General features: G+C 40.0%; 1 non-coding gene across 1 annotated transcript; it reads right to left on the reverse strand.

Moving 5' to 3' along the window:
• Positions 1–11,222: 11,222 nt before the first annotated feature.
• LOC131291738 (5.8S ribosomal RNA) lies at positions 11,223–11,377 on the reverse strand. Its single transcript, XR_009189502.1, has one exon. It is a non-coding gene; the product is annotated as a 5.8S ribosomal RNA (ribosomal RNA).
• Positions 11,378–12,530: the final 1,153 nt, after the last annotated feature.

Here is a 12,530-nt window from a genome sequence, read left to right on the forward strand (position 1 = left end):
AAGATTCATCTCCATGCAGCATCCCATTCATCTCGCAGCATCCTAACATATGAATTTCTATGAATTTATGAAAAATCGACTAAGTCCGAGATGCCTTTAAGTAGGGATGCTGTATTGAGATGAGAGATGTAGGAGATCAAGATTCATCTCCATGCAGCATCCCATTCATCTCGCAGCATCCTTACATATGAATTTCTTAGAATATATGAAAAATCGACTAAGTCCGAGATGCCTTTAAGTAGGGATGCTGTATTGAAATGGGAGATGTAGAAGATCAAGATTCATCTCCATGCTGCATCCCATTCATCTCGCAGCATCCTAACATATGAATTTCTTAGAATTTATGAAAAATCGACTAAGTCTGAGATCCCTTCAAGTAGGGATGCTGTATTAAGATGGGAGATGTAGAAGATCAAGATTTATCTCCATGCAGCATCCCATTCATCTCGCAGCTTCCTAACATATGAATTTCTTAGAATTTATGAAAAATCGACTAAGTCCGAGATGCCTTTAAGCAGGGATGCTGTATTAAGATGGGAGATGAAGAAGATCAAGGTTCATCTCAATGCAGCATCCCATTCATCTCGCAGCATCCTAACATATGTTTTTCTTAGAATTTATGAAAAATCGATTAAGTCCGAGATGCCTTTAAGTAGGGATGCTGTATTAAGATGGGAGATGTAGAAGATCAAGATTCATCTCCATGCAGCATCCCATTCATCTCGCAGCATCCTTACATATGAATTTCTTAGAATTTATGAAAAATCGACTAAGTCCGAGGTACCTTCAAGCAGGGATGCTGTATTAAGATGGGAGATAAAGAAGATCAATATTCATCTCCATGCAGCATCCCATTCATCTCGCAGCATCCTAACATATGTTTTTCTTAGAATTTATGAAAAATCGACTAAGTCCGAGATGCCTTTAAGTAGGGATGCTGTATTGAGATGGGAGATGTAGGAGATCAAGATTCATCTCCATGCAGCATCCCATTCATCTTGCAGCATTTTAACATATGTTTTTCTTAGAATTTATGAAAAATCGACTAAGTCCGAGATGCCTTTAAGTAGGGATGCTGTATTAAGTTGGGAGATGAAGAAGATCAAGATTCATCTCCATGCTGCATCCCATTCATCTCGCAGCATCCTAACATATGTTTTTCTTAGAATTTATGAAAAATCGACTAAGTCCGAGATGCCTTTAAGTAGGGATGCTGTATTAAGTTGGGAGATGAAGAAGATCAAGATTCATCTCCAAGCAGCATCCCATTCATCTCGCAGCATCCTAACATATGTTTTTCTTAGAATTTATGAAAAATCGATTAAGTCCGAGATGCCTTTAAGCAGGGATGCTGTATTAAGATGGGAGATGAAGAAGATCAAGATTCATCTCAATGCAGCATCCCATTCATCTCGCAGCATCCTAACATATGTTTTTCTTAGAATTTATGAAAAATCGACTAAGTCCGAGATGGCTTTAAGTAGGGATGCTGTATTAAGATGGGAGATGTAGGAGATCAAGATGCATCTCCACGCAGCATCCCATTCATCTCCCAGCATCCTAACATATGAATTTCTATGAATTTATGAAAAATCGACTAAGTCCGAGATGCCTTTAAGTAGGGATGCTGTATTGAGATGGGAGATGTAGGAGATCAAGATTCATCTCCATGCAGCATCCCATTCATCTCCCAGCATCCTAACATATGAATTTCTTAGAATTTATGAAAAATCGACTAAGTCCGAGAAGCCTTTAAGTAGGGATGCTGTATTAAGATGGGAGATGAATAAGATCAAGATTCATCTCCATGCAGCATCCCATTCATCTCCCAGCATCCTAACATATGAATTTCTATGAATTTATGAAAAATCGACTAAGTCCGAGATGCATTTAAGTAGGGATGCTGTATTAAGATGGGAGATGAAGTAGATCAAGATTCATCTCCATGCAGCATCCCATTCATCTCCCAGCATCCTAACATATGAATTTCTTAGAATTTATGAAAAATCGACTAAGTCCGAGATGCATTTAAGTAGGGATGCTGTATTAAGATGGGAGATGAAGTAGATCAAGATTCATCTCCATGCAGCATCCCATTCATCTCGCAGCATCCTAACATATGAATTTCTATGAATTTATGAAAAATCGACTAAGTCCGAGATGCCATTAAGTAGGGATGCTGTATTAAGATGGGAGATGAAGAAGATCAAGATTCATCTCCATGCAGCATCCCATTCATCTCGCAGCATCCTAACATATGTTTTTCTTAGAATTTATGAAAAATCGACTAAGTCCGAGATGCATTTAAGTAGGGATGCTGTATTAAGATGGGAGATGAAGAAGATCAAGATTCATCTCCATGCAGCATCCCATTCATCTCGCAGCATCCTAACATATGTTTTTCTTAGAATTTATGAAAAATCGACTAAGTCCGAGATGGCTTTAAGTAGGGATGCTGTATTGAGATGAGAGATGTAGGAGATCAAGATTCATCTCCATGCAGCATCCCATTCATCTCGCAGCATCCTAACATATGAATTTCTATGAATTTATGAAAAATCGACTAAGTCCGAGATGCATTTAAGTAGGGATGCTGTATTAAGATGGGAGATGAAGTAGATCAAGATTCATCTCCATGCAGCATCCCATTCATCTCCCAGCATCCTAACATATGAATTTCTATGAATTTATGAAAAATCGACTAAGTCCGAGATGCCTTTAAGTAGGGATGCTGTATTGAGATGAGAGATGTAGGAGATCAAGATTTATCTCCATGCAGCATCCCATTCATCTCGCAGCATCCTAACATATGAATTTCTATGAATTTAAGAAAAATCGACTAAGTCCGAGATGCCTTTAAGTAGGGATGCTGTATTAAGATGGGAGATGTAGGAGATCAAGATTCATCTCCATGCAGCATCCCATTCATCTCGCAGAATCCTAACATATGTTTTTCTTAGAATTTATGAAAAATCGACTAAGTCCGAGATGACTTTAAGTAGGGATGCTGTATTAAGATGGGAGATGAAGAAGATCAAGATTCATCTCCATGCAGCATCCCATTCATCTCGCAGCATCCTAACATATGTTTTTCTTAGAATTTATGAAAAATCGACTTAGTCCGAGATGCCTTTAAGTAGGGATGCTGTATTAAGATGGGAGATGAAGAAGATCAAGATTCATCTCCATGCAGCATCCCATTCATCTCGCAGCATCCTAACATATGAATTTCTATGAATTTATGAAAAATCGACTAAGTCCGAGATGCCATTAAGTAGGGATGCTGTATTGAGATGGGAGATGTAGGAGATCAAGATTCATCTCCATGCAGCATCCCATTCATCTCCCAGCATCCTAACATATGAATTTCTATGAATTTATGAAAAATCGACTAAGTCCGAGATGCCTATAAGTAGGGATGCTGTATTAAGATGGGAGATGAAGAAGATCAAGGTTCATCTCAATGCAGCATCCGATTCATCTCGCAGCATCCTAACATATGTTTTTCTTAGAATTTATGAAAAATCGACTTTGTCCGAGATGCCTTTAAGCAGGGATGCTGTATTAAGATGGGAGATGAAGAATATCAAGATTCATCTCCATGCAGCATCCCATTCATCTCGCAGCATCCTAACATATGTTTTTCTTAGAATTTATGAAAAATCGACTAAGTCCGAGATGCCTTTAAGCAGGGATGCGGTATTAAGATGGGAGTTGAAGAATATCAAGATTCATCTCCATGCAGCATCCCATTCATCTCGCAGCATCCGAACATATGTTTTTCTTAGAATTTATGAAAAATCGACTAAGTCCGAGATGCCTTTAGGTAGGGATGCTGTATTAAGATGGGAGATGTAGAAGATCAAGATTTATCTCCATGCAGCATCCCATTCATCTTGCAGCATCCTAACATATGTTTTTCTTAGAATTTATGAAAAATCGACTAAGTCCGAGATGCCTTTAAGCAGGGATGCTGTATTAAGATGGGAGATGAAGAATATCAAGATTCATCTCCATGCAGCATCCCATTCATCTCCCAGCATCCTAACATATGTTTTTCTTAGAATTTATGAAAAATCGACTAAGTCCGAGATGCCTTTAAGCAGGGATGCTGTATTAAGATGGGAGATGAAGAAGATCAAGATTCATCTCCATGCAGCATCCCATGCATCTCGCAGCATCCTAACATATGTTTTTCTTAGAATTTATGAAAAATCGACTAAGTCCGAGATGCCTTAAAGTAGGGATGCTCTATCAAGATGGGAGATGAAGAAGATTAAGATTCATCTCCATGCAGCATCCCATTCATCTCGCAGCATCCTTACATATGAATCTCTTAGAATTTATGAAAAATCGACTAAGTCCGAGATGCCTTTAAGAAGGGATGCTGTAATGAGATGGGAGATGAAGAAGATCAAGAATCATCTCCATGCAGCATCCCATACATCTCGCAGCATCCTAACATATGAATTTCTTAGAATTTATGAAAAATCGACTAAGTCCGAGATGCCTTTAAGTAGGGATGCTGTATTGAGATGGGAGATGTAGGAGATCAAGATTCATCTCCATGCAGCATCCCATTCATCTCGCAGCATCCTAACATATGTTTTTCTTAGAATTTATGAAAAATCGACTAAGTCCGAGATGCCTTTAAAGAGGGATGCTGTATTGAGATGGGAGATGAAGAAGATCAAGATTTATCTACATGCAGCATCCCATTCATCTCTCAGCATCCTAACATATGAATTTCTTAGAATTTATGAAAAATCGACTAAGTCCGAGATGCCTTTAAGTAGGGATGCTGTATTAAGATGGGAGATGTAGGAGATCAAGATTCATCTCCATGCAGCATCCCATTGATCTCCCGACATCCTAACATATGAATTTCTTAGAATTTATGAAAAATCGACTAAGTCCGAGATGCCTTTAAGTAGGGATGCTGTATTAAGATGGGAGATGAAGAAGATCAAGATTCATCTTCATGCAGCATCCCATTCATCTCGCAGCATCCTAACATATGTTTTTCTTAGAATTTATGAAAAATCGACTTAGTCCGAGATGCATTTAAGTAGGGATGCTGTATCGAGATGGGAGATGAAGAAGATCAAGATTCATCTCCATGCAGCATCCCATTCATCTCGCAGCATCCTAACATATGAATTTCTAAGAATTTATGAAAAATTGACTAAGTCCGAGATGCCTTTAAGTAGGGATGCTGTATTAAGATGGGAGATGAAGAAGATCAAGATTCATCTCCATGCAGCATCCCATTCATCTCGCAGCATCCTAACATATGTTTTTCTTAGAATTTATGAAAAATCGATTAAGTCCGAGATGCCTTTATGTAGGGATGCTGTATTAAGATGGGAGATGAAGAAGATCAAGATTCATCTCCATGCAGCATCCCATTCATCTCCCAGCATCCTAACATATGAATTTCTTAGAATTTATGAAAAATCGACTAAGTCCGAGATGCCTTTAAGTAGGGATGCTGTATTGAGATGGGAGATGTAGGAGATCAAGATTCATCTCCATGCAGCATCCCATTCATCTCCCAGCATCCTTACATATGAATTTCTTAGAATTTATGAAAAATCGACTAAGTCCGAGATGGCTTTAAGTAGGGATGCTGTATTAAGATGGGAGATGTAGGAGATCAAGATTCATCTCCATGCAGCATCCCATTCATCTCCCAGCATCCTAACATATGAATTTCTTAGAATTTATGAAAAATCGACTAAGTCCGAGATGCCTTTAAGTAGGGATGATGTATTAAGATGGGAGATGAAGAAGATCAAGATTCATCTCCATGCAGCATCCCATTCATCTCGCAGCATCCTAACATATGTTTTTCTTAGAATTTATGAAAAATCGACTAAGTCCGAGATGCATTTAAGTAGGGATGCTGTATTAAGATGGGAGATGAAGAAGATCAAGATTCATCTCCATGCAGCATCCCATTCATCTCGCAGCATCCTAACATATGTTTTTCTTAGAATTTATGAAAAATCGACTAAGTCCGAGATGGCTTTAAGTAGGGATGCTGTATTGAGATGAGAGATGTAGGAGATCAAGATTCATCTCCATGCAGCATCCCATTCATCTCCCAGCATCCTAACATATGAATTTCTTAGAATTTATGAAAAATCGACTAAGTCCGAGATGCCTTTAAGTAGGGATGCTGTATTAAGATGGGAGATGAAGAAGATCAAGATTCATCTCCATGCAGCATCCCATTCATCTCGCAGCATCCTAACATATGAATTTCGATGAATTTATGAAAAATCGGCTAAGTCCGAGATGGCTTTAAGTAGGGATGCTGTATTGAGATGAGAGATGTAGGAGATCAAGATTCATCTCCATGCAGCATCCCATTCATCTCCCAGCATCCTAACATATGAATTTATATGAATTTATGAAAAATCGACTAAGTCCGAGATGGCTTTAAGTAGGGATGCTGTTTTCAGATGGGAGATGAAGAAGATCAAGATTCATCTCCATGCAGCATCCCATTCATCTCGCAACATCCTAACATATGTTTTTCTTAGAAATTATGAAAAATCGACTAAGTCCGAGATGCCTTTAAGTAGGGATGCTGTTTTCAGATGGAAGATGAAGAAGATCAAGATTCATCTCCATGCAGCATCCCATTCATCTCCCAGCATCCTAACATATGAATTTCTTAGAATTTATGAAAAATCGACTAAGTCCGAGATGCCTTTAAGTAGGGATGCTGTATTAATATGAGAGATGAAGAAGATCAAGATTCATCTCCATGCAGCATCCCATTCATCTCGCAGCATCCTAACATATGAATTTCTTAGAATTTATGAAAAATCGACTAAGTCCGAGATGCCTTTAAGTGGGGATGCTGTATTAAGATGGGAGATGAAGAAGATCAAGATTCATCTCCATGCAGCATCCCATTCATCTCGCAGCATCCTAACATATGTTTTACTTAGAATTTATGAAAAATCGACTAAGTCCGAGATGCCTTTAAGTAGGGATGCTGTATTAAGATAGGAGATGTAAAAGATCAAGATTTATCTCCATGCAGCATCACATTCATCTCTCAGCATCCTAACATATGTTTTTCTTAGAATTTATGAAAAATCGACTAAGTCCGAGATGCCTTTAAGTAGGGATGCTGTATTAAGATGAGAGATGAAGAAGATCAAGATTCATCTCCATGCAGCATCCCATTCATCTCGCAGCATCCTAACATATGTTTTTCTTAGAATTTATGAAAAATCGACTAAGTCCGAGATGCTTTTAAGTAGGGATGCTGTATTGAGATGGGAGATGTAGGAGATCAAGATTCATCTCCATGCAGCATCCCATTCATATCCCAGCATCCTAACATATGTTTTTCTTAGAATTTATGAAAATTCGACTAAGTCCGAGATGCCTTTAAGTAGGGATGCTGTATTAAGATGAGAGATGAAGAAGATCAAAATTCATCTCCATGCAGCATCCCATTCATCTCGCAGCATCCTAACATATGTTTTTCTTAGAATTTATGAAAAATCGACTAAGTCCGAGATGCTTTTAAGTAGGGATGCTGTATTGAGATGGGAGATGTAGGAGATCAAGATTCATCTCCATGCAGCATCCCATTCATATCCCAGCATCCTAACATATGTTTTTCTTAGAATTTATGAAAATTCGACTAAGTCCGAGATGCCTTTAAGTAGGGATGCTGTATTAAGATGAGAGATGAAGAAGATCAAAATTCATCTCCATGCAGCATCCCATTCATCTCGCAGCATCCTAACATATGTTTTTCTTAGAATTTATGAAAATTCGACTAAGTCCGAGATGCCTTTAAAGAGGGATGCTGTATTGAGATGGGAGATGTAGAAGATCAAGATTCATCTCCAGGCAGCATCCCATACATCTCGCAGCATCCTAACATATGTTTTTCTTAGAATTTATGAAAAATCGACTAAGTCCGAGATGTCTTTAAGTAGGGATGCTGTATTGAGATGGGAGATGAAGAAGATCAAGAATCATCTCCATGCAGCATCCCATACATCTCGCAGCATCCTAACATATGAATTTCTTAGAATTTATGAAAAATCGACTAAGTCCGAGATGCCTTTAAGTAGGGATGCTGTATTAAGATGGGAGATGAAGAAGATCAAGATTCATCTCCATGCAGCATCCCATTCATCTCGCAGCATCCTAACATATGTTTTACTTAGAATTTATGAAAAATCGACTAAGTCCGAGGTGCCTTTAAGTAGGGATGCTGTATTAAGACGGGAGATGAAGAAGATCAAGATTCATCTCCATGCAGCATCCCATTCATCTCGCAGCATCCTAACATATGAATTTCTTAGAATTTATGAAAAATCGACTAAGTCCGAGATGCCTTTAAGTAGGGATGCTGTATTAATATGAGAGATGAAGAAGATCAAGATTCATCTCCATGCAGCATCCCATTCATCTCGCAGCATCCTAACATATGATTTTCTTAGAATTTATGAAAAATCGACTAAGTCCGAGATGCCTTTAAGTAGGGATGCTGTATTAAGATGGGAGATGAAGAAGATCAAGATTCATCTCCATGTAGCATCCCATTCATCTATCAGCATCCTAACATATGAATTTCTTAGAATTTATGAAAAATCGACTTAGTCCGAACTGCCTTTAAGTAGGGATGCTGTATTGAGATGGGAGATGAAGAAGATCAAGATTCATCACCATGCAGCATCCCATTCATCTCGCAGCATCCTAACATATGTTTTTCTTAGAATTTATGAAAAATCAACTAAGTCCGAGATGACTTAAAGTAGGGATGCTGTATTAAGATGAGAGATGAAGAAGATCAAAATTCATCTCTATGCAGCATCCCATTCATCTCGCAGCATCCTTACATATGAATTTCTTAGAATTTATGAAAAATCGACTTAGTCCGAACTGCCTTTAAGTAGGGATGCTGTATTGAGATGGGAGATGTAGGAGATCAAGATTCATCTCCATGCAGCATCCCATTCATATCCCAGCATCCTAACATATGTTTTTCTTAGAATTTATGAAAAATCGACTAAGTCCGAGATGCCTTTAAGTAGGGATGCTGTATTAAGATGAGAGATGAAGAAGATCAAGATTCATCTCCATGCAGCATCCCATTCATCTCGCAGCATCCTAACATATGTTTTTCTTAGAATTTATGAAAAATCGACTAAGTCCGAGATGGCTTTAAGTAGGGATGCTGTATTAAGATGGGAGATGTAGGAGATCAAGATTCATCTCCATGCAGCATCCCATTCATCTCCCAGCATCCTAACATATGAATTTCTATGAATTTATGAAAAATCGACTAAGTCCGAGATGCCTTTAAGTAGGGATGCTGTATTAAGATGGGAGATGAAGAAGATCAAGATTCATCTCCATGCAGCATCCCATTCATCTCGCAGCATCCTAACATATGAATTTCTTAGAATTTATGAAAAATCGACTAAGTCCGAGATGGCTTTAAGTAGGGATGCTGTATTAAGATGGGAGATGTAGGAGATCAAGATTCATCTCCATGCAGCATCCCATTCATCTCCCAGCATCCTAACATATGAATTTCTATGAATTTATGAAAAATCGACTAAGTCCGAGATGCCTTTAAGTAGGGATGCTGTATTGAGATGGGAGATGTAGCAGATTAAGATTCATCTCCATGCAGCATCCCATTCATCTCGCAGCATCCTAACATATGAATTTCTATGAATTTATGAAAAATCGACTAAGTCCGAGATGCCTTTAAGTAGGGATGCTGTATTGAGATGGGAGATGTAGGAGATCAAGATTCATCTCCATGCAGCATCCCATTCATCTCCCAGCATCCTAACATATGAATTTCTTAGAATTTATGAAAAATCGACTAAGTCCGAGATGCCTTTAAGTAGGGATGCTGTATTAAGATGGGAGATGAAGAAGATCAAGATTCATCTCCATGCAGCATCCCATTCATCTCGCAGCATCCTAACATAAGTTTTTCTTAGAATTTATGAAAAATCGACTAAGTCCGAGATGCATTTAAGTAGGGATGCTGTATTAAGATGGGAGATGAAGAAGATCAAGATTCATCTCCATGCAGCATCCCATTCATCTCGCAGCATCCTAACATATGTTTTTCTTAGAATTTATGAAAAATCGACTAAGTCCGAGATGGCTTTAAGTAGGGATGCTGTATTGAGATGAGAGATGTAGGAGATCAAGATTAATCTCCATGCAGCATCCCATTCAACTCGCAGCATCCTAACATATGAATTTCTATGAATTTATGAAAAATCGACTAAGTCCGAGATGCCTTTAAGTAGGGATGCTGTATTGAGATGGGAGATGTAGGAGATCAAGATTCATCTCCATGCAGCATCCCATTCATCTCCCAGCATCCTAACATATGAATTTCTTAGAATTTATGAAAAATCGACTAAGTCCGAGATGCCTTTAAGTAGGGATGCTGTATTAAGATGGGAGATGTAGGAGATCAAGATTCATCTCCATGCAGCATCCCATTCATCTCCCAGCATCCTAACATATGAATTTCTATGAATTTATGAAAAATCGACTAAGTCCGAGATGCCTTTAAGTAGGGATGCTGTATTGAGATGAGAGATGTAGGAGATCAAGATTCATCTCCATGCAGCATCCCATTCATCTCGCAGCATCCTAACATATGAATTTCTATGAATTTATGAAAAATCGACTAAGTCCGAGATGGCTTTAAGTAGGGATGCTGTATTGAGAAAAACTTGACCTAGGCAAACTTGTATGACGGTGGGGACCCAAAAAAATTTCGATGAGTGTAGTTTAGACAGGCCGGAAAATGTATCGGTGGTCCGTATCAAGGGACGTCTTTTAGTTCCATGGGGTGGTGGTCGTCGAACAAAGTCGCCTAGGTCGACCACCAGAAAGACCAGTCGTGTTGTAATGGATGTTTTGACCACTTTACACATCTTCGCTTCTATTTAAATAAATAAATAAGCTGAAGCTAGACATCAGTAAACACCACCACAGACACCACAAGCACGCCTTCTCCTCGTACTTCCGCCTCACGCGGGAACACGGACGCTCTAAATACTTCGAATTCCAATGCCAGTATATTGTAAACCACGGGTTCTTTAATGCTAGCGGGTCGTCGCGACCCTAGTTAACATCATGGTGCACGTCTCGTGACGGGTGTCACGGCGTAGTTAAATGTATGCGATACATTTCTCAAATATAAGCGCTCAGTCATCTGTACATCATGGTAGGTTCCCACGACGTGCAATATGCGTTCAACTTATCAATGTTCATGTGTCCTGCAGTTCACATTATGACGCGCAGTTAGCTGCGGTCTTCATCGATCCATGAGCCGAGTGATCCACTGCCGAGGGTGACTAACTTGCGTAAGCCGCCGCTGTGCGCGTATACCCGTTCCCCGTAGGGAGGAGCAAGCCGCCGCTTAGAGACGAAGCATAAAGTGTCCTCATTCCACATAGGGCAAGCTGGATGAATCCATTTTACCCAGGACGGCCGAAGCGGCGTGGACCAGGGGAGAACTGAACCTTATACTTCACACCACAGTAAGTCTACGTGTCCTCTTCCACATAGGGCAAGCTAGAACTAACTATCTTACCCAGGACTGCCGAAGCAGCGTGGACCAGGGGAGGAACACACTTTTCATGGAAACGTAAGGCATCCATGACTGCCATAACGTAAGCCGCCGCTGTGCGCGTATACCCGTTCCCCGTAGGGAGGAGCAAGCCGCCGCTTAGAGACGAAGCATAAAGTGTCCTCATTCCACATAGGGCAAGCTGGATGAATCCATTTTACCCAGGACGGCCGAAGCGGCGTGGACCAGGGGAGAACTGAACTTTATACTTCACACCACAGTAAGTCTACGTGTCCTCTTCCACATAGGGCAAGCTAGAACTAACTATCTTACCCAGGACTGCCGAAGCAGCGTGGACCAGGGGAGGAACACACTTTTCATAGAAACGTAAGGCATCCATGACTGCCATAGTGCGTAAGCCGCCGCTGTGCGCGTAAACCCGTTCCCCGTAGGGAGGAGTCAAGCCGCCGCTTAGAGACGAAGTATGAAGTGTCCTCTTCCACATAGGGCAAGCTAGAATGAACTATCTTACCCAGGACCGCCGAAGCAGCGTGGACCAGGGGAGAACTGAACTTTATACTTCACACCACAGTATTGAGTAATGTGCCCTCTTCCACATAGGGCAAGCTGGAATGTTCCATTTTACCCAGGACGGCCGAAGCGGCGTGGACCAGTGGAGGACTACACAATCATGAGGTTTGATATCGACTTGTGTGTTTCAATAGGGTACCGATGGTATGTTTTGAACCGATTTGATTTAGCCATTCTGAAGTCATCACTTGGTTGAAGCGCTGAACTAGGGAGGCATCGTTTACATTACTTGTATATATTGGTTTTCGCATGCTCTACTAGGTTAATGTCATAGGGTTGGCTATCGAGCATGCCCAAGTGATGACTTGATTGTGTGCTTGCTTGAATTCTTCACATTTCATACCAT

This window comes from Anopheles ziemanni, assembly GCF_943734765.1.
Source record: "Anopheles ziemanni chromosome X unlocalized genomic scaffold, idAnoZiCoDA_A2_x.2 X_unloc_133, whole genome shotgun sequence".
NCBI lineage: Eukaryota > Metazoa > Arthropoda > Insecta > Diptera > Culicidae > Anopheles > Anopheles ziemanni.